General features: G+C 32.7%; 1 long non-coding RNA gene across 1 annotated transcript; it reads left to right on the top strand.

Moving 5' to 3' along the window:
- The first annotated feature begins 4,329 nt into the window (after window positions 1-4,329).
- LOC136070146 (uncharacterized) lies at window positions 4,330-6,477 on the top strand. The gene is made up of 2 exons (XR_010631387.1): window positions 4,330-4,435; window positions 6,249-6,477. It is a non-coding gene; the product is annotated as an uncharacterized LOC136070146 (long non-coding RNA).
- The last annotated feature ends 13,655 nt before the right edge of the window (window positions 6,478-20,132 follow it).

Genomic DNA, 20,132 nt, shown 5'->3' with positions numbered 1-20,132 from the left:
TCCATCGGAAAAATTGCCCAAGAGTGATTGACACTTCTACAAAGCTGACACTATACAGTAAAAAAGTTGAACAAAATTGATTCAGCATCAAACGTAAGTATTGCAAGTCTTCAATAATACTCCATAAGATGTCAAAAAAAAAAAAAAAACAATACCCCATAAAAAAGAAAGAAAAAAAATAACTGTATTAGTTATTTAGACCCTTATAAACTTATATTGTTTAACTTAATTTATTAACTGTTTAGAAAAAAAATTTAATTATTAACTAAGTTATTACTTGGATTTATTATGTAAATCTAAGATAAATAATAATAAATCACATAATACACAGTGAAAAAGTAAAAAATATAATGATATGATAACTTAAGTAAACCAATGAAATCATCAAATTTTAAGAGAAAAAATCTAAAAAAATTTAACCTAAACAGTCCACAAGGTAACAAATTCATGAAATAGAATGGAAGTGTTTATTTTTTTGTAATTAAAATATATAGCTAAATATTACACACACATATATATATACATATATATATTTTTTAATTACAAAAAAAATATTTTAGTCATTTTATTGGACAGTTAAATGTATTAAAAAATCTCATTATATCCTAAAATGCAAAGAATTAAATAGAAAAAAACAAAAATAGCTAAACTGCAACTAACAAGTACAACACGCTGAGCCTCGATTCTTGATCTGTTTCTATAAGCTCTGTCATTCATTTTAAGTTATATTTTTTAATCTACTTGATTGATAGGACAAGGACAACACGCTGAGTTTGCTCACTTGCACAATCTGCTCACACTCCACAGCACTAATGCCACTGCACGGTGCACAAAGCTTGACACTTGATAAAATGACAGGACTTAGCACTGCACAGGCACAGTGCACTTGTTGAGTATATAATATTTTATAATCTAAAAATGTGGAAAACATTTTAGGGCCCCACCAACACAGCTACAAACTCCCTAATCCACCCAGACGGGCCACGCCCAATGTATACCCACTCAAATTATTATTATTATTTTTTTTGTGTAAGTTTTTATTTTATCAATTATTATTAACTATTATATCAATTAATAATTTGATGTATTTTATATCAATTTATTTATATTTAGTAATATTAATTTATTAAATCACGTAATAAATATAAATAAAAATTAGATTTTAAATAAAAATAATAAAAAATTTTAACTAATATTATTTAAATACTATTTAAATATAAAAATAAATTCACTTAAAATTTTTACTTAAGGCCTTTAAAGTTGTTGAACCCGTCATGCTATCAAGGTATTAGATGAAAATACCTTAAAAACTCTAAAAAAGCTTAATCATTGCATTAAAAAAATCCAAACAAGTAACACAAACATTTGAATTAAACAAACAATCCTTAACACTGAAATAGTGTACAGTCTATGTTCTGTCACTAGAGTTATAAAAGTACTATTTTGTGAAAAATAATACATCATAATTCTCTAGTGATTCTAATTTTTTATATTTAAGGCATGTGTAATAATAAAGTATTGTCTAAATTTTTTTATATTTTACCAACTCAGTTTTAACAATGCAATTTTCAAATTATATGTTAAATGTGCTTTATTTTTATAATTTACTTTAGTACTCAAACACTCCTTTTCTTTCTTTCTTTCTTTCTTTCTTTTTCTAGTATTTTGTTGATCTTTGGCATATGAAAGATTGAAAAGTCACATGGAATGTGAATTGAATAGAAAATCAAGTTTTTAGAGATTTATTGAGATATAATTTCTTAAGATGATTCTTAATTGGTGTATTTCTTTGTTGTTTGCGAGTTAAATAATTGTTATATACGTTAGGATTTTAATGTATTCCACAAGTTTGAAAGTATTATGAGTGATAATTGAAGTTTTTTTTTTTTTTTTTTTTAAACTAATTGTTAAAGAGGGTAAAAATTTTAATAGAATAAAATTTCTCTCTCGCACGTGAATACAACTAAAACTATATTATATATAATATACATATGCTCCATTTAAATTAAATTTTAATATGATAAAACTCATAGATCTTTCAAGCATTCAATAATGAGACGACATGATTATAATAGTGAGACTGCCAACAAAAATTATAATATCTATATTCTCACTACTTTAAATGAAAATAGTATTGTCACCACAAATGTATCTGAAGACCGAATTCCTCTTGGTAATAGTAACTTTAGTAATAACGTATCAAATATAGAACGTCATACTAACATGCTGCATTTATATTCTTTAAAATATTGTTAGCATGCCAAATTATTATTATTTTATAATTTATAACAATGCATATATAGAAATTTAATTTTTAGATTTTGCTAATAATTGTTTATTTAATAATATGTTTTGGGTGGATGAAATTACAACAAATTGTTTTCCTAATTGGTCCAATTAATCATTGTTAAGTTTTATTAATTTTCTTAGTTACATTTTTCGGTGTTTTGGATTGTAAGTAGAAAAAAATAATGTTTGAGAAAGTTTGTTTAAAACTAAAAGAATAATTTCCAAATTTTATATTCTTTTTAATGATTCACAAAATGTTATAAATAACTTTTATTAAAAAATGAAAAATTTCGTTAACTTGCCATTTGAATTTCTGAAAAAAATTGTATTGTTTTCATTTTGGTACGACAAAATTTATATTTATGATTGTTTATATAATAAATAAAATATGATTACGAAATACATTACTCTTTATTAAATTAGTTTAAATTGTAAAAAAGATAATAATAAAACCATCATAAAATAATTATCACGTACAATGCACAAATCCACGACTAGTACAAAATTATCACTGTGCACTCTTGGTGCGATGGTTACCACATGACCACTAAGTATAAGTGCTTGTGAGGTATGAAGGGGGTAAGAATTGGGATTCAAGTCTATAGAAAGAAGCTTCACACATCTATGCACTTAGATTAAGTTAGAGTATAATTTTTATGTTATATAAAAAAAAGAAAAAGAAAAAAAAAAAAAGTAATGCAAAATTAATGTCACGTATACCATAACAGCTAATATCAGTAATGGTGTGTGACTGTTTTCAACTACCAGATCGAACGGGCACGATTTTTAAATGTTGAATTGAGTAAAACATAAACACTAGTGGGCCTGAAAAAACACTACAACACAAAGAGGGCAGTTGAACAAAAATGTTTATTATGTTCCAATACTAAAGGAACGTGAAAGTTGCCTATGTTGTCCACTTCATTGTCCCTACTTATTTATACTATATCTTATTTTATGTGTACTATATATTAAAAAAAAAAGTTTAAAGTGGTTTTGTTTTGCATTAATTTGGATGGTAGTTTTGTAGAGTCTTCCGGTTTTGTTACTTGGTCAATAGACTCAATACCAACAAAAGTGTGTGGAGCAATAGGTTATGAAGTCACTTTTTTATCTTTAAAAGCATTTATAAGTTCTAAAGGTTTTTTGGTCCTTTCGTTTTGGTACTTCCTTTAAAAAAAATGGGATGGAAATACTATTGCCTCTAGTCTAGAGAATCAGAGATACCGATGGGCTAAAAAAAAATTTGTGAGGATCTTATAGTCTTTCTCCTAACCTCCGAGCCGCAATTGAAATTTTGAAAGAGTGATGCATCTTGAGTTCAACAAAACTTAATAAGTTTAAGGATTAATATTCTTTATACATTTCAGATCAAGTCTTTTATTAAATAAATTAAAAATTAAACGGTTAGAGTATATTAATAGTTTTAAAAATCACGAAACATATGAAAATTTAGTCAGTTTTAACTAATTCAAATAATAAACTTCACTTTATATGCCTAAACATATATAAATCAATATAATAAAAAATAACAATATCTCAAACTAATGAAAAACCTTATTTTTCAAACATAACAAACACAATAGGGATCTCTAGCTAACTTCTAACCACAAAATCTACTATTGTGAATAAAAACATAGTGTTCACATCTCTAATTTTCCAAAAGAAAATTTTATTTTTTCAAAAAAAAAAAATTGCTTTCTGTAAAATAAAGAAGATTTCTATTAAAGAAATTTATTTATCTATTTCTAGGAATATATTTCTTGAATATTACGGTAAAGAGATATACTAATATTATAAGTGTAATAATAAATAAATAAATAATTTTATATAATTTTATATGTTTTAGGAATATATGTATTAAATACATATCGATTATTTGAACTATGTAGGTGTAGGTGTAATACCCCACATATTTTTTTTTTATTTGAGGTTATTATTAGGTTTTTCTTTTAAAAATAATTGTTGGGCCATAGGTTTTATTTTATTAATAACTGAAGCCCGCTATCCCACTAAGCCCACATCTCTAATACAAACTACAGGGTAGAGGAAGAGATAGTCAGGGTTTTCATAAAAAGGGTTTTATCAAAGAGGCTAAGAGGAGTTTAGAGGACAAACAATTGAAGGAGCAATCAGATTGATCAAGGTATAATTTCTCATTGTTTGAAACAAAGAATTAAGGAATTAGAATTTTATCATAGAAAACTTTAGTGATTTGTAGATTGTTGAATTGGAAATTTCTTAGACTACGATTTTACAGTTTTGCAATAATTCTGAAAATTTTGGTTGCCACTGTTCGGACCCTAGAGCAAAAGCCGAAATTCTCAAATTCATGTATAGGCTAGCGTCACTTTAATAGGTTAGGAACTCTTGGCTGCTGATTCTTCTACTGTATCATTAATTCTAAATTTGTTGGACAATTGTAGCCGACCCCACCAATGTGCCACTACCAACTACACTTCAATCTGAAAAATAATAATTGATGGGTGAGCCACATCTAGTAAGTAATTATACAGAATACACAACAGAATAGAGTCAAGCAAAGCACGAATATTTTTGCTTTTTCACAAATTCATTCCATAATATCAAAATAGTTATTTCACAAAACATATAATCAATCAATTGATACATATGTAATCACATCTTAAAATCATTGAAATCACATACATAAAATTGATCAGAGCACAGTGTCACATATACACATCACATATTCTCACATACAATCCTGTGAGCGGATACCAACATCTAACCCCTGCTGGTGAGGGATCAACACATATTCTCACATACAATCCTGTGAGCGGATTTACACATAAATCTGATATATCTGATCAATTCTAAAAACTTTCATTCTGAGTCACATATCACAAAACGAAATATATACAAAATAGAATAATTTTCTTAATATTAACAATTATTCCAAATATACAAGCATAGGGAATATCACAATATCGAATTGAACATAAATCAAAGGATGCTTGACTCTCATGGGGAACGAATAGAAACTGAGAAGTTTATATAAATATATTGCAATTCTTGAGTAAATCTGAAAATTTGATTTTTCAAAAGAAACTTTTTAAATACCATTTGGAGAATAGGAACATGACTTTGAAATCACTTGGTTTTAACAAATTTAAAGAACAATAACCTTTTTAGAAAACTTACTTTGAAACTCAAATTTTCGATAAACAATTTAGTATATAAATCATCTTTTAAATGAGATTTGGACATTCAAAACGTTATTTAAAATTCGAAGTTTCTCTTTAAAACACTGTCTAAAAGTAGGAGTTTTTCTTTCAATGATGTAAAAATAATGCTTTCGATAAACTTTCGAAATATAAGTTTGAAATACAAAACTTTTGAAAACTTTTAACTTCTAAGAACCTAATGGACAAAACTTGTGCATATAATGCATAATTACTTACAGCACTTGAATTACTCTGAAAGTCCAGCTGAAACACCCTCCAAATAGTCTCAAAATACTCTTAAATAGAACCTATAATCAATCATGAAAATACACTTAATATCTTCTACAAAATATAAAGCTTATAGAACTATACAACTGGACTCACTAGGATTATATTTTGCTAAACTAATAACACTTTCAGCACTAAATTAACGTTTTTCTAATCAATGGTATTCTAATTAATAATACATCCTTGCATTAATCGAAACTTATTTTACCAAGAGGGATGCAATAGCTAACACTTTAGAATTTAAAAAATAATCCCCAATGCAAACGGTGGCCAAAACCAATATGATAATGATATTGCTCATCGATTTCCATTCATTGACCCTATAGATTTAATATGAGAATTTTTGGCATGAAAGTATCACATTTGTCCTTATCCTTTATAAATAAATTGTAGCCGTGTCACTTGAAACCCTANACTCTATTCTGTTGTGTATTCTGTATAATTACTTACTAGATGTGGCTCACCCCATCAATTATTATTTTTCAGATTGAAGTGTAGTTGGGAATATAGGACCTTTTGGATCACTTTGTAAGGTGCAACGTAGTGCGTGGAAGTTGTAGGCGACTACAGGGTTACTTGAAGAAGTATAGAACTTCAGTTATCTTTATTTTGTAATCCTTGTTTTATATTTTGGAGATTATTCCCAATTTGCGGAGTTTAGATTTTTGTAAGAGATTATTTAATAAGGGTATTGTCTATTTGGAGTTGTTTTGAATTATGGTTAAGTTAGTTATGTTTATTGAGCTATGTAAGATTAGCAAATTAGTCATGCATCTAAATTCATGTTCCATGGATTTGGGTTGTGACAGTAGGGACCGGGTTTGAGCACTTCAATAGTTGGATGAGTGGACTCAAGCCCAACTAGCCCAATACAATAAATTTGTAGAGAGTGGATTTAAGAGCTAGGTCTTAGTGAAGATTACAACAACTAAACATGGTTGTGAATAGATTGAATAACTGGGAAATGGATTTGAGGGGTGAAGCTCTATCTTCGGCCCTCCACTAAGGGGTTATAGTTCTTATTACTTTTCTCAATTGCTGGTTACCAGAGTTCCTTGGATGGTCCCCGCCACCATCTCCCTCCCCTCCCGATTTCTGGAGAACTTCTTACATTATATACCCCCTTTAGTTAATCTTGACCCTCCATTTGTTGATCATGCAGGTCACCACTTGAGTGCTTGTCCCATCAGCCACCTTCCCATTCTTTATGTGGGTTGCAACAACTAAGACAACACTGTTCAGGAATCATTTCATTATTAATGCAGCCAGAACGTCAGTGGTGGGCATTTAATGCGGAGGTGACAATTTATCTTGAAGTTGATCCTCCTCTATCCTACAGTCTTGGTTGGCCAAGGACAATGTTCTTGGGTGATTTGGGCTCTCTCACTTTGTTCTCGAATGTTTCTTCCTTCTCGACGCGGGCCTTGAGCTTGGTACGAAGTGGGTCAGGATTGCCTAATTCTTTGGCCTCACAGTAGGATATAAGAGTAATAAAGGGAAAATAAAAATGTATGGTCATACAATTTTTTTCCAACATTTGAGGGGCCATTAATTAAATTATATATAAGTGTGTGTATTTTATAAAAAATAGTGGTGGGTAGGCAGATTACGATGGGTTCTAGTTTACTTAACTGATAAAATCTCCGATGGTTGAATAAGAGATTATTTGGAGTTTGGTGTCTTTTTTTTTTTAATCATCGGGTTTGGTGTCTTGGTTTGTTAATAAATAGCACAATTATCATAAACAGATGTCATAAATTGAAACTCTATAAAAAAAAATCATATTTTATTTATTAAAGATCAATTATTTCTTTTTGAGAAATAAACACATACCCAAAAGAGAATAAATGAAATTCTAGCACAAAAATGCTCTACAATTTTACTCAAAAATCATAATAACTTTTAAGGAATAATAAGTCAATTTACTTGTTACAGATCAATTTGATTCAATAACTTCCAGGAAATGGTCAAAAGAAATGCTCGGATTGGCAGATAAAATACTTGCCTAGATTTGGAATCTAGTTTTAAGTTGAGGGTTTGCAATTTAATTTAATTTTTAAGGCAGCTATCTTTCAATCTCTTGAATCATATCATTAATGCAATTAGACGACTTTTCTGAAACCAAAAGGACAATCTCTGCCAATTGCCCTTAAACAACGAAAACGTGCATGATCGTATTATTGGCAGGATCCAGAACAGTGGTCTTATTTATATTTCTACAAGATGTATTATATTTACAATATTTTTAAGAATATTTTCGCAATAAATTATAGGTAAATAATTATTATTAATTCAAATTTAAACCGAATATGAAGATTATTTTTTTACCTCCATAATAACAACTTTCTATTTAGAATTTGTTGTAAAAATATTATAAAAATATTGTGAACATATTATTTCTCATCCTCATATATATATTCAGCCAAAAAAAAAAAAAAAAATATTAAAAATTCTACTCCAATTAAAATTCATATTTCTCATACTAATTGTTAGGATAGTTTAATTTAGGTGAAACTTTATTATCTAAATTTCAAAAAGTTTAAAATTCTACTCCAACTAAAATTTTATTTAAAAATATTCTTAAAATATAAAATAAAATTTAATATCTATTTTTGATTAATTAATCACAGATCATATTTTGTATTTTTTGATATAAAAAAACGCACACACTATATATTATCCCTACATCAAGAAGCTCAATATATGCATGTATTATGATCGTTAATTTAAAATTTTAAATGCTGACTAATTATTTTGATATTGATTTTTTTATAAAAATTATTTATTTTTTATTTATTTTTTTCTTTTCTTTTACACAAATTTTTAATAATTAATTCATAGTTTCTTTTTGCTTTATAATTCATAGTACTATGAATTAAAGAAACTAGTTTCTTTATGGTGATTGCGGGGGAGTTGTACATCCGTATAAACAAATTGACCAAAAGATCGCCACCCCAAAAGAAAACTATGTATAATTTCACACGTAACTGCAAAAAGTGAGTACGAGTACGATCAGTTGAGAACATTTCTAGTCTTGTAAATTAAGCAATGTTAAGATTTAGGAGCATTTCCATCTGAGGTTTGGGCACTAATAGTGTTTAAACAATGAAAAGACAGACCATTACTCTCCCTAGTAGGAGTCTTTTTCTCTCGACCTGACACGAGACTTTCCTCCCTCCACTAGGGTCTTCCTTGGCCAGCAGCAGATTCCTTCTATGCGCAGAAGCCATCATCCTCACTACCATGGACAAAACAGTCCTAAATGACCTCCAAAAGCTCAAGCTAACCAAAGAAGAAGGCAAAGAAATCTGTATCACAAACACTAATCAAAGCAACCTCCTTGAAGAATGTTCTTTAAGCCTTTTTGGAAAATTACTTTCAGATCGCCACCAGAATAGTCGTGCCCTCAAGAAAACTCTCAGAATGGCATGGAAGTTAGGATCTGATCTAAGAATAGTGGATGTAGGTAACGGTATTCTGCAGTTCAAATTCAGTTCTAGATTTCAGTTGGAATGGGTCGAAAAGAGTGGCCCGTGGAACTTTGAAAACAATCCCCACTTCCTATGTCGCTAGAAAGCCGATCTATCCTCAACAAACATTGTCTTCACTCACTCTCCTTTCTAGGTTCAAGTTTGGGGCCTTCCTTTTGAGTTCATGACCGAGGAGGTAGGCAAAGATATAGGAGGCACAATAGGTAAATTTCTTGGGGTGGATAAACGTTCCTGGCAGTCCAACCAAGCAAAGTACATGCGCATCAAAGTTGATGTTCAACTGGAAAAACCTCTTCGCAGAGGGGGCTTCGTGTCCAGTCCAGAGAGTGGAAAACACTGGGTTTATTTTAAGTATGTGAGGATTCCAACGCTTTGGTTTAGGTGTGGAAGGATTGGGCATGATGTTAAACATTGCTCAAATGCGGCAATTGGGCATGAAACAGAAACTCAATATGGTGATTGGATGAGAGTTGGGTGGGACTTAAAAGGGGGATCGAGCAAATCCCGGACCACCGGCAGCGAAGGCAGAGCCACGACGGAGGAGGGCACTGGAGCTGTGGGAAACCATGCCCTTGCGAACACCTCGGGCTTACCTGAGTCTGACAGCCTCGAGGAAACCATTGGCTCTGATGCAAACCCAACTTTAGGGACTGCCCAAAGGGTTACCTCAGCAAAAAATCTGACCACTCTGCTCCTACAGACGGCGAAAATTCAGGATGGATGGGACAAGGTAGAGAATTTGAAGCGTATTGAGAAAGCAAAAGGGATTTCACATGACAAAGGTGAAAGGGTGATATTTCGATGCACTTAGGACCCCAAAAAGGATAAGATGGACGAGTGCTCTGTAATGGGCCAAACACAAGAGTCAAATGCAAAAGCCCATGAAGTAACAAGCCCACTAAGACAAAAATTGGAACATAAGTGCAAAGTCGAGGCCACTCCTCTGTGCACGGCCCAACTAAAGGTACCTAACCAAAGAAAAAGCAAAGTTTGAAGAAAATAGCTAGACAAGTGGCCTAACACCAAACCCAGGCCCTTGACACAGAAATATTTACCTTAGACGTTGGTGTGGGTTCCAAAAGACTAGGTACGTTTGAACTATTAGAAGCTGAAGAAAATAGAGCTAAAAAATGACTATTCACTGCTCCCTCCCCCCCTTACTCTTCTTCCCGTGATAATATATCGGTGGTAGCTGTCATGCAGCACCGTCGGGAGCAATGATAACCCTTGGATGGAACTGTCGGGAACTTGGGAACCCCCGGACAATTAGAGTGCTGCATGAATTCATGCAGTGATGGGCTCCCACAATAGTCTTCCTGGAGAAGACAAAGTTGAATAAAAGAGAATTAAACAAGAAAAGAAGATCTATGACTCACCTGAACTGTCTTTTTGTTCCTAACAAAGGTCAGAGTGGTGGACTTGCAATTATTTTGGACTAAGGATACTTCACTTAACATCATGACATTGATGCCGTTGTCACTGAGCTAGGATCCGGGTTCAAATGGAGAGTCACTGGTTTTTATGGACACCCGGATACGCACCTAAGACATGAATCATGGAAGCTTTTAATCTCCCTTCACCATCAATACCAACTTCCTTGGCTCTGCCTATGGGATTTTAATGAAATAGTCTCAATGAGTGAGAAATAGGGACGAGCTCAAAGGTCCCAAAATCAAATGGAAGGCTTCAGAAATGTGATCAGTCTTTGCAACTTTAGGGACCTGGGCTACAATGGTTCTAATTTCACATGGTGTAACATGAGAGAGGGGGCTGATAGGATTTATATTCGCCTTGATCGGGCATTAGCATTGGATGATTGGAGAAGCCATTTCCAAAACACAAGAGTCCACCACCTCATCGACTCCACCTTTGATCACTGTGCCTTGCTTATTTCTGATAAGGTGGTGGTGTAGCCCCCGCGGAGGCGCTGTTTTTACTTTAAGGCGACGTGGACACACAAAGAGGAGTGCAAGGAAGTTATTCAAGATGCTTGGAATGCTTGCCTTGACACAAACAGCCCTAAGGGTCTTGCCCTTAGCCTTAGGAAATGTGTAGCGGACCTATCAAGTTGGAGTCATTCGGTCTTTGGTCATATACCTAAATAAATACAAGCAAAAAGGACAGCCCTTCAATCCCTCATCCTTCGGGATTCTGATGGCAGTCATGGAGCTGAAATTAATAGTTTGAGGAAGGATATAAATGACCTTCTTGACAGTGAGGAGATTTACTGGAACCAAAGGTCAAGAGTTCAATGGCTAAGGGAGGGGGATCGCAACACAAAATTCTTTCACTTTAGAGCATCTGAAAGGAAGAAGAAGAATATTATATTGGGACTCCGGGATGATAATGGAACTTGGTATGATACAAATGATGCTATTGCTGATGTTGTGTAAATTATTTCAGAAATATCTATACATCGTCCCAGCTAGCTAGTTTTGATGATGTAACAGCAGCAACACCAACCTAAGTTACCGATGAAATGAACAGAGAGCTGATCAAGGAGTTCTGCAAAGATGAAATTCTCATTGCCCTCAAACAAATGCACCCAACTAAGGCTCCTGAATCTGATGGTATGTCAGCAATTTTCTTTAATAAATATTTGGATATTGTTGGCAATAGTGTCACTAACATGGCTCTAAATGTGCTTAATTATAATATGCCTATTGCTAAGCTTAATAAAACTAATATTACTCTTATCCCAAAGAAAAAAACTTCAACCCAAATGACTGACTTCAAGCTGATCAGCTTAAGCAACGTTTTTATAAAATCATTGCCAAAGTCCTTTCCAATAGACTCAAGGTTGTTCGTCCTCAGATTATCACTGAAAATCAGAGTGCTTTCCTTACCGAGCACCTCATTACTGACAACATTTTGGTAGCTTTTGAAATTATGCATTACCTCAACAACAAGCGAGAAGGGAAAGAGAGTTATATGGCTGTAAAATTAGATATGAGCAAAGCTTTTGATTGTGTTGAATGGGGGTTCATAGAAGCGGTAATGGAAAAGCTCGGGTTTCATGAGAGGTGGATCAGCCTAATCATGCACTGTATTTCTACGGTCACATCCTCTGTTCTCATTAATGGCAAGGCCTACGACTGTGTCAGTCCCATAAGGGGCCTAAGGTAGGGGGACCCTCTCTCTCCCTACCTTTTTATTCTCTGTGATGAGGGTCTCTCCTCTCTCATTAATCAAGCCACTCGAAACAGGGAGTTAAATGGTATTTCTATCAGTCGAGGGTGCCCCAAGTGAGTCGCCTGTTTTTCGCCGATGATAGCTTGCTTTTTTGTCGTGCAAACAGCCAAGAATGCCATAAGCTCATTGAGATTCTTGCTATGTATGAAGCCACATCAGGTTAAAAAATGAACATAGATAAATCATCCGTGTTTTTCAGCCACAATGCAACTCATGAAACAAAGGAGGTGGTTCTTGACATTCTCGGCACTATGCAAGACTCTAGGCACTCCAAGTACCTTTGTCTCCCATCCATCATTGGAAAGTCCAAGAATGAGGTTTTGTGGAAATAAAAGAGAAGGTGGGAAGAAATCTTTCGAGGTGGAAGGAAAAAATGCTCTCTATGGGTGGTAAAGAAATTCTTATCAAGGGAGTCGTTTAAGTCGTGCCCACATACAGTATGAGCTATTTTCTTCTTCTAAAAGGCCTATATGATGATCTTGAAAGCATGGAACGTAACTTTTGGTGGGGGCAGTGGCATCAAGAGAAAAAAATTGCTTGGGTTGCTTGGAAAAAAAATGTGCAAATCCAAAACTCATGGGGGTATGGGCTTCCGAAACCTTCATGCTTTCAATTTGGCCATGCTAGCTAAGCAAGCATCATGGAGACTTCTCACTAGGTTGGACTCTCTGATTTCAAGAATATACAAGGCAAGATATTTCCTATTTTCAGATGTCCTTAATGCCCAATTGGGCTGCAATCCCTCTTATGCTTGGCTGAGTATCCATAGTAGCCTTGAAGTAATTAGGAAGGGCACAAGGTGGCGCGTTGGAAATGGCAAAACAATCCACATTTGGGAGGACAAATGGCCCCTTACACCCACTACCTACAAGGCAATCAGCCCACCCTGCTGCATTGATGACTTCCCCATGGTCTCTGGCCTCATTGATCACGATACAAAGCGTTGGAAAGCTAACCTTGTTAAGAAAACTTTCCTCCCTTTTAAAGCGGACACCATTCTAGCATTCCCCTTAGCTTTTCCCTCCTGAATGACAAGCTTATATGGTTGGGGAACAAGAGAGGAGAGTTCTCGGTTAGGAGTGCATATTATGTGGCCCTTCCACTGGTCAAGTCAAACAATGAGGGCGAATGCTCAGCTGGTGACCCCCAGACTCTACTATGGAAGAAGGTGTGGCATCTCAACCTTAAAATATTAGAATTTTTTCTTGGCGGGCTTGTATGAATGCACTTCCTACAATGCAAAACCTAAAGGTAAGGGGGATCAATACTAAAGGTAGGTGTCCTGTATGTGACCAATGCCCTGAAAACACTATGCACGCCCTCTTCAGCTGTGACATTTCTAAGCTGGTTTGGAACTTTTGGGTTGGCAGATCGGCTATTCTGGATGGTCGGGCTATGGATGTAATAGAGGTGGCTCTCCAAGTAATTAGAAATGACACTCAAAAGGACTTAGAAACGCTTTTTGTCACTGCTTGGTACATCTGGTTCAGCTGAAATCAAGTTGTGCATGAATCCTTCTCCACTCCCCCTGGTCAGATTTGGGATTTGGCCATGAGGTTTGCTAAGGATTTTAAGGTTGCTTTATCTCCTTATAGCAATCAGCAAGGTAGTCATGCTTCTCATTGGTCTTTCCCCCTGCCTGGATTCCATAAAGTAAATGTGGATGGTGCTACCAGCCTTGATGGCACAAGTTCCTGTATTGGAGTAATTATTCGCGACTCAACAGGACACGTTATAGCGGCAATGAGCAAACCTCTGCCAGCCCATTATTCCCCTGAAACTGTTGAAATCCTCACCTTAGAAAATGGTGTTATCCTAGCTCATGAAATGAACATTTCCTGGGTTATTTTTGAATCGGACTCCCTTGCAACGGTGCAATCTATGATTGCAATGGAATTAGGTGGTCTGCTTGGCCATATTATCAGTGGAATCCGTAGCTCTCTGCTCCATTTTTGTAGCTGAAGTCTCCACCATCTGAAATGGGATTACAATAAAGCAACCCACGAGCTCACCCAACTAGCTAAATCGGTTGGTCATGCTCAAGTCTGGAAAGGAACTACTCCCCCATTGTCACATTCTCTTCTCTTCCCAGACCCTACACAGACTTTGTAATTTGGAGTCCATGTTGCTCTCTTCTATTGTAATCCCTTTTCTAGCTTTTTTTTTTTTTGGGAATGAATGAAGTTTCTCTTTTCCCAAAAAAAAAAAAAAGTGTTTAAACAATGAAAATTGTTGTTTAAATACCATAACACGTATTTTCATATATTTTTTCATGCACACATATTTCTACAAAATTTAAACAACATTATTAAAAATCTTTTACCAAATGGATCCTTTACTTTTGAGGTTTTTTTTTTAAAATTTTTTTTTAATACTTATTGTCTATTTTGCCCCATATTGTATTACCAAAAGCTTAAAAGTAATTCTACATCCAAAAATCTTTTACTTTTCACCATATATCTTTGGTATGGTGGTCACTCTATAAATAAAAGTACTTGTAGGGTGTGAGGGATGAAAGCTGGGGTTCAAGTCTATAAGAAAGAGTTTCACACACATATACAATTAGATTAGATTATATTAGAATTTCTATCTTGTATTAAAAAAAAAAAAATCTTAGTACAATAAGCTTCACTTCCTAAAAAAATACCATTATTTTATTTTCAAATTTCACCCCTAAAAATCTATTACTGTTCAATAGGTCAAAATAAAAATAAAAATTTAAATAAAGTGGTAAGAAAATAGAGCATTAGATGTATGGTACATGGTTAAAATGAGTGTCCAATGAAGATAAACTAACTTTTTGGAAATTTTTAACCGAAAAATAAAAAACCGTTTGGAGATGCAAAATGCTTTTTTTTTTTTTTCTTTTTTTTTTTTCTTTGCATTTCTAGATGGAAATGTGGACCCCAAAGTCATATTCCAGACAAAGTGTTTCAATGATTTCTCTATTAGATTAGCAATTTATTTTAAAATAATCACAATTTCAACGTCTATTCTATATCAATATTCTATACCTATCAAAGAGCCTGAATGTTGAACATCTGTTTTCTTGAGCATCTTATGAAATGATAATTATTTCTTCACATTATTATTATTTTATTTAGGAAGTCTTCACATCATTGTTGAGTGCTTTTCTTAATTTGGTAGTTTTTGCATAAATTTGCCATTAGATTTTAATTTTATTTATTTGTCCTTGATAAGCAATCAGTTAAAGGTGGACTCCAAACAAGCTGGTTTTTTATATTTTTTTTTGGATAGAAAAAAAAAAAAGAAGAAGAAGCAAAGTTAGTAACTACCAAAAAAGAAAAAGCAATGCCAAATAACAAAATATTTTTCACAATTTGTTTCAAACCTTTTTATGGTGGTAAGTTTTGATTGAAACATTATTTTTATATAAGTCTACCATTAACCCAATTCTCATTAATTATGACTAATCACTTAAACTAAATTCATATATGTTGGCTAAACTTTGTAATCGGTGTAGACCTTCTTTTACTTGTCTCTCCCAAGATACAACAACCTAATAAATGTCGTATGGTTAGAACAACCTTGGCACAAAGTGTTCAAGCCCAAAACTCCACACACAAAAAAAAAAAAAAAACACTTCCTCCCCCCTTGTGCACATATTTAACTTAATATCTGAATCAATACATATTAGCTCATTAATCGCCACAATTAAAAAGAATAAAAGAGTTTCTCTCATTTTCAATTTGGGATTAAACATTTTACTAACATCTTATCTTCCATATTAACTCTCATATCTTTATTTATGTTATAATATAAATCCATTTTAATTAATTAATATTAAAATGCTCCAACAATATCCTTAATTCCTTAACTTATTGATAGAAAAATTCATATACAGAAAAAAGAGAGTGATGGTGTTTAGAGTTGGAGCAACCGAGCTAGTACCAGTGGCCATGATGGGTAAAACCATATAAGTTAGAGCACATAGTTGACACATAAGTTTTATTAAAACTTGAATTAGAAAAAAAAAATCCTCTTTGAACTAATTAACCTAATTTAATTTACATATTAATTTTCCTTACAAAATACAAAAGTCAAAAGATATTTTTTCTGTTTTTCCATCATTTTAGTGGAAAAATATGTTTTGAAAATTCAAAATCTAAAAGTTTCTCCCCCAGAAATATGTGATATTTTATTGAATGTTTTTTACATTTTTTCCTTTAGCATTCCTAATTTCCTATTCACGCCCAAAAACGACCCCCCTCCTCAAAAAAAAAAAAAAAAAAAAAAAAAAAAAAAAAAAAAACTATGTTAGAAAAGAGAGGAAAATTATTTTAACTCTTTTCCACAATTCAATGCGTGACCCGATGACAGTTTTGTTTTCTTTCTGTTGATGCATGGCTTGACTTTGATGCCTCCATTGAAGTGGTTAATTTCTTTGACTGACTTCAAATAGTATTAGGAATTTAGGACCCAACTATCCTAATTTTTGTTGAATTAAAATGCTAGTAGGACCAACTTTTAGATGGCTTTTACTATTGGATTTGCACACCAGACTTATTGAGTTATTGTGATATGATAGTTGTGAGGAAGATAGAGCTATTTTAGTGTATTCCAGATTTGGGTTTTATAGGGAGTTCTATGCCATTTTTTTTTTAATTTTCGGTTTAGTAATGAAATTTTCTGGTAGACTTCACTTGAATCATGTAAATACATTATAATTGAATACGCTTACAGGCCACTGCAAACTGGTATCAAAGTTTATGCTACTTCAACAAACTCATATTAGAGTAATGGGTTATTTGTTTGGATTTTGGGTATTTTAGTTTTGGTTTTGGGTTCTTAGTTCAAGTAGTAGATGATGGTCTATTTGGATGTGTAGTTATCTCATATCTGTTTATTTGGGTGATGACAACAAACATTTTATTAGTAATGAAATTTGAGATAGAAAAAATTGATGGGAAGAATGATTTTAATTTTATGGCATGGAAAAAAATGTGCTTTCTTAGTGCGATAGGGATTTTCGAAAGCAGTACAAAGTCAAGGATGTGTCTGTCAACAATGCCATCAAATAAGGAAAAAGAAAGATTTGACCATACATGAAGAATATACACAATTTGGATGAAAGAAGGTGAACTCTTATTTGACCATAATTCATAGACTTGTTCTACCAAAAAAAAAAAAAAAAAATTATTCATAGACTTGTTACACAAGTAACACAACTATACCACAAGTACGAATTGTAATTGAGTTGGAGTCAAATTACTTGATTTAGACGGGTCATTATTTTTAGGGTTTTACTAATGGATAAAACTTAGGTATAGTAATTTAGGTAATATTCCTTAAGTTCCCTTCTTAAAATTCAATCATGTGGCTACTTAACTAAAAGATACACTTTCATCCCATGAGAAAAAATTCACATGACAGAATCTTAAAAGGGAAATTTAAAGAATAGCACCTAAGTACTGTACCTAAGTCTTACTCTTTACAAATATATGCCCTTAGGGCATACATTATTAATAAACTATTTTAAGGAAGAAGAAAAATGATTAACTGTTTTGATAGTTTTTTCAATTTCCTATAAAAAAAATAAAAAAAAACTTTTCCAAAATGGATGGTTAATATATGCGCGAACATTAACCAGACCCTTATTTTTATACCCATGAATTGATGGGTTGGCATGAATTCAATTAACCCACTAATTCTTTCTTGTTTTTCTACCTTAATAAACATTAAAAATAGATTAATGGATTGATTTGTAACATAAAAATGAATAAATATCAAATATCCTAATTAATAGGTGGTTTATCATAATTTTAATATATTTCATAGTCATTCAAGCCAAATAACTTGAACAAAAAACGTTATAAAAAAAAATTTAAAACAAAATACAACTAAAAAGATAAAATTATCCTAAACAATCACAACAATATCCTAAATAAATATTCACAAAAACATAAAGGAATCGTATCATTAATCAATTTTTTAGGTGGAGTAATGTTATACTCACAAACTATTTTACAATATTTTTACAAACTATTGATGTGGTCAGCTACTTATTGATTTTTATTTAGGCCCACCATTAATATCACTTTTTCATTTACCACTAATTACTCACCACATTAGTAGTTTGTAAAATTTTTTGTAAAAAAGTTTTTATCTCTAGCATTACCTTTTTTTTTTTTTAATGCAAGATAGAAATTCTACTCTAGCCTAATTTAAGTATATATGTGTATGAAACTCTTTTTTAGAGTCTTTAACCCCGACCCTTACCCCCTACATCTCACAAGCATTTATACTTGTGGAGTGACTATCGCACCAAGAATATACGGTGGTAGCATTACTCTTTTATGTGTATTGTAGTTGTACTTTGTTTTACATGATAAATGAACTCTTCTTTTATATATATATATATATATATGTAAGGTATATTTACTACAAACTTAGAATACATTCAATTAATAATTTATATTATCATCACTTATTCAATAAAAATTAACAAATCTTATAGAATATGTATCTACGATCAAAATTGGTCGCACTAAAAAATTAGTTTAGGCAGAGGCAGAGCTATGTTAAATTTTGAAATTTTTTTAATATATATATATATATATATAATTATTTAATGTTTTCAAAATTTAGTCTACAAAAATTAAAGTTGGCCTCCCCAAATATTTGAATTAGTCTTGTAAGGACCCAATTTGAATTGAGTGTTGGATTTCAGCCCAATAAGCCCAAACAATAAATTTATAGAGAGTGGGTTGACAGGCTTAGGTGCTGGCCGTCGATCACCACGCTCAAACTTTTTCTTATAAAAAAGGCTAAGTGTTTCCTTACAAATAGGGGAATGCTCCTCGGCCATAGGCCGAGGAGGCCTTCAGGTTTTCCCCCCTCTTTTTGGCTTTACTAGCTCTTCTTTTATAGTTTTCATCTTCCTATCTCCTGCTTCCATCTGTTGATCGTCTATTTGCTTTTCTTCTGGTTGTCCGTCCCATCAGAGGCCTTATCCGCACTCAAGTGGCTCACTCTAACCAACGTTATCCTGCCAAGGGGTTACCTCCCCATTAATGCGGCCAGGGGGGTTGGTTGAGTGCATTCAATGCGATAGTGACAGCTTACTTTGGGGTTAACCTCTCCCCAAAATCACCTTTGTCAGGCCGAGGACAAGGTATCCTTGGCGTGGATCCAGAAGAATAAGCTTCCCCCCCTTCTCTTTAGGAATAGCTTGCGATCCTCGGCATGGGCCTTGGGCCTGCTATATGATGGGCCGAGGCTATCAGGCCCACGGACCCCACAAGTCTAATGATACTCTTAAAAAAAAAATTGGTCTAATAGTTATAGAGATATAACTTTATTTTTTGCAATTCTATTTTTTATTGTAAAATGTGTTCTTATATCTGTTAAATATTTGATAAAATTTAGTATGAAACATGTTTGAATCTATCTTTTTCAACCGTTATGTGGCGATTAACAAGTTACTGACTCATTAAAAAAAAAATCTTGTCACTAAAACTACACATGAAATATCTCTTTAATTGCTACATAATGGGTTAGAGTAAGATGGTTTCAAATATGTTCAAAACTTAACTTATTTCTTCAAGTTTTGGATCATTCATGTTTTTTAAAATTTCATTAGTTCAATTGAATTTTCTTTTTTACAATTTGATAATTTGTATTGAAAATGAAACTTTTTAAAAATTTCACTATAAAAATGGTAAAA

Source organism: Quercus suber, unplaced genomic scaffold (genome assembly GCF_002906115.3).
Source record: "Quercus suber isolate HL8 unplaced genomic scaffold, Cork oak 2.0 scaffold_214, whole genome shotgun sequence".
Taxonomy (NCBI): domain Eukaryota; kingdom Viridiplantae; phylum Streptophyta; class Magnoliopsida; order Fagales; family Fagaceae; genus Quercus; species Quercus suber.
This window is presented reverse-complemented; position numbering and strand designations above follow the sequence as displayed.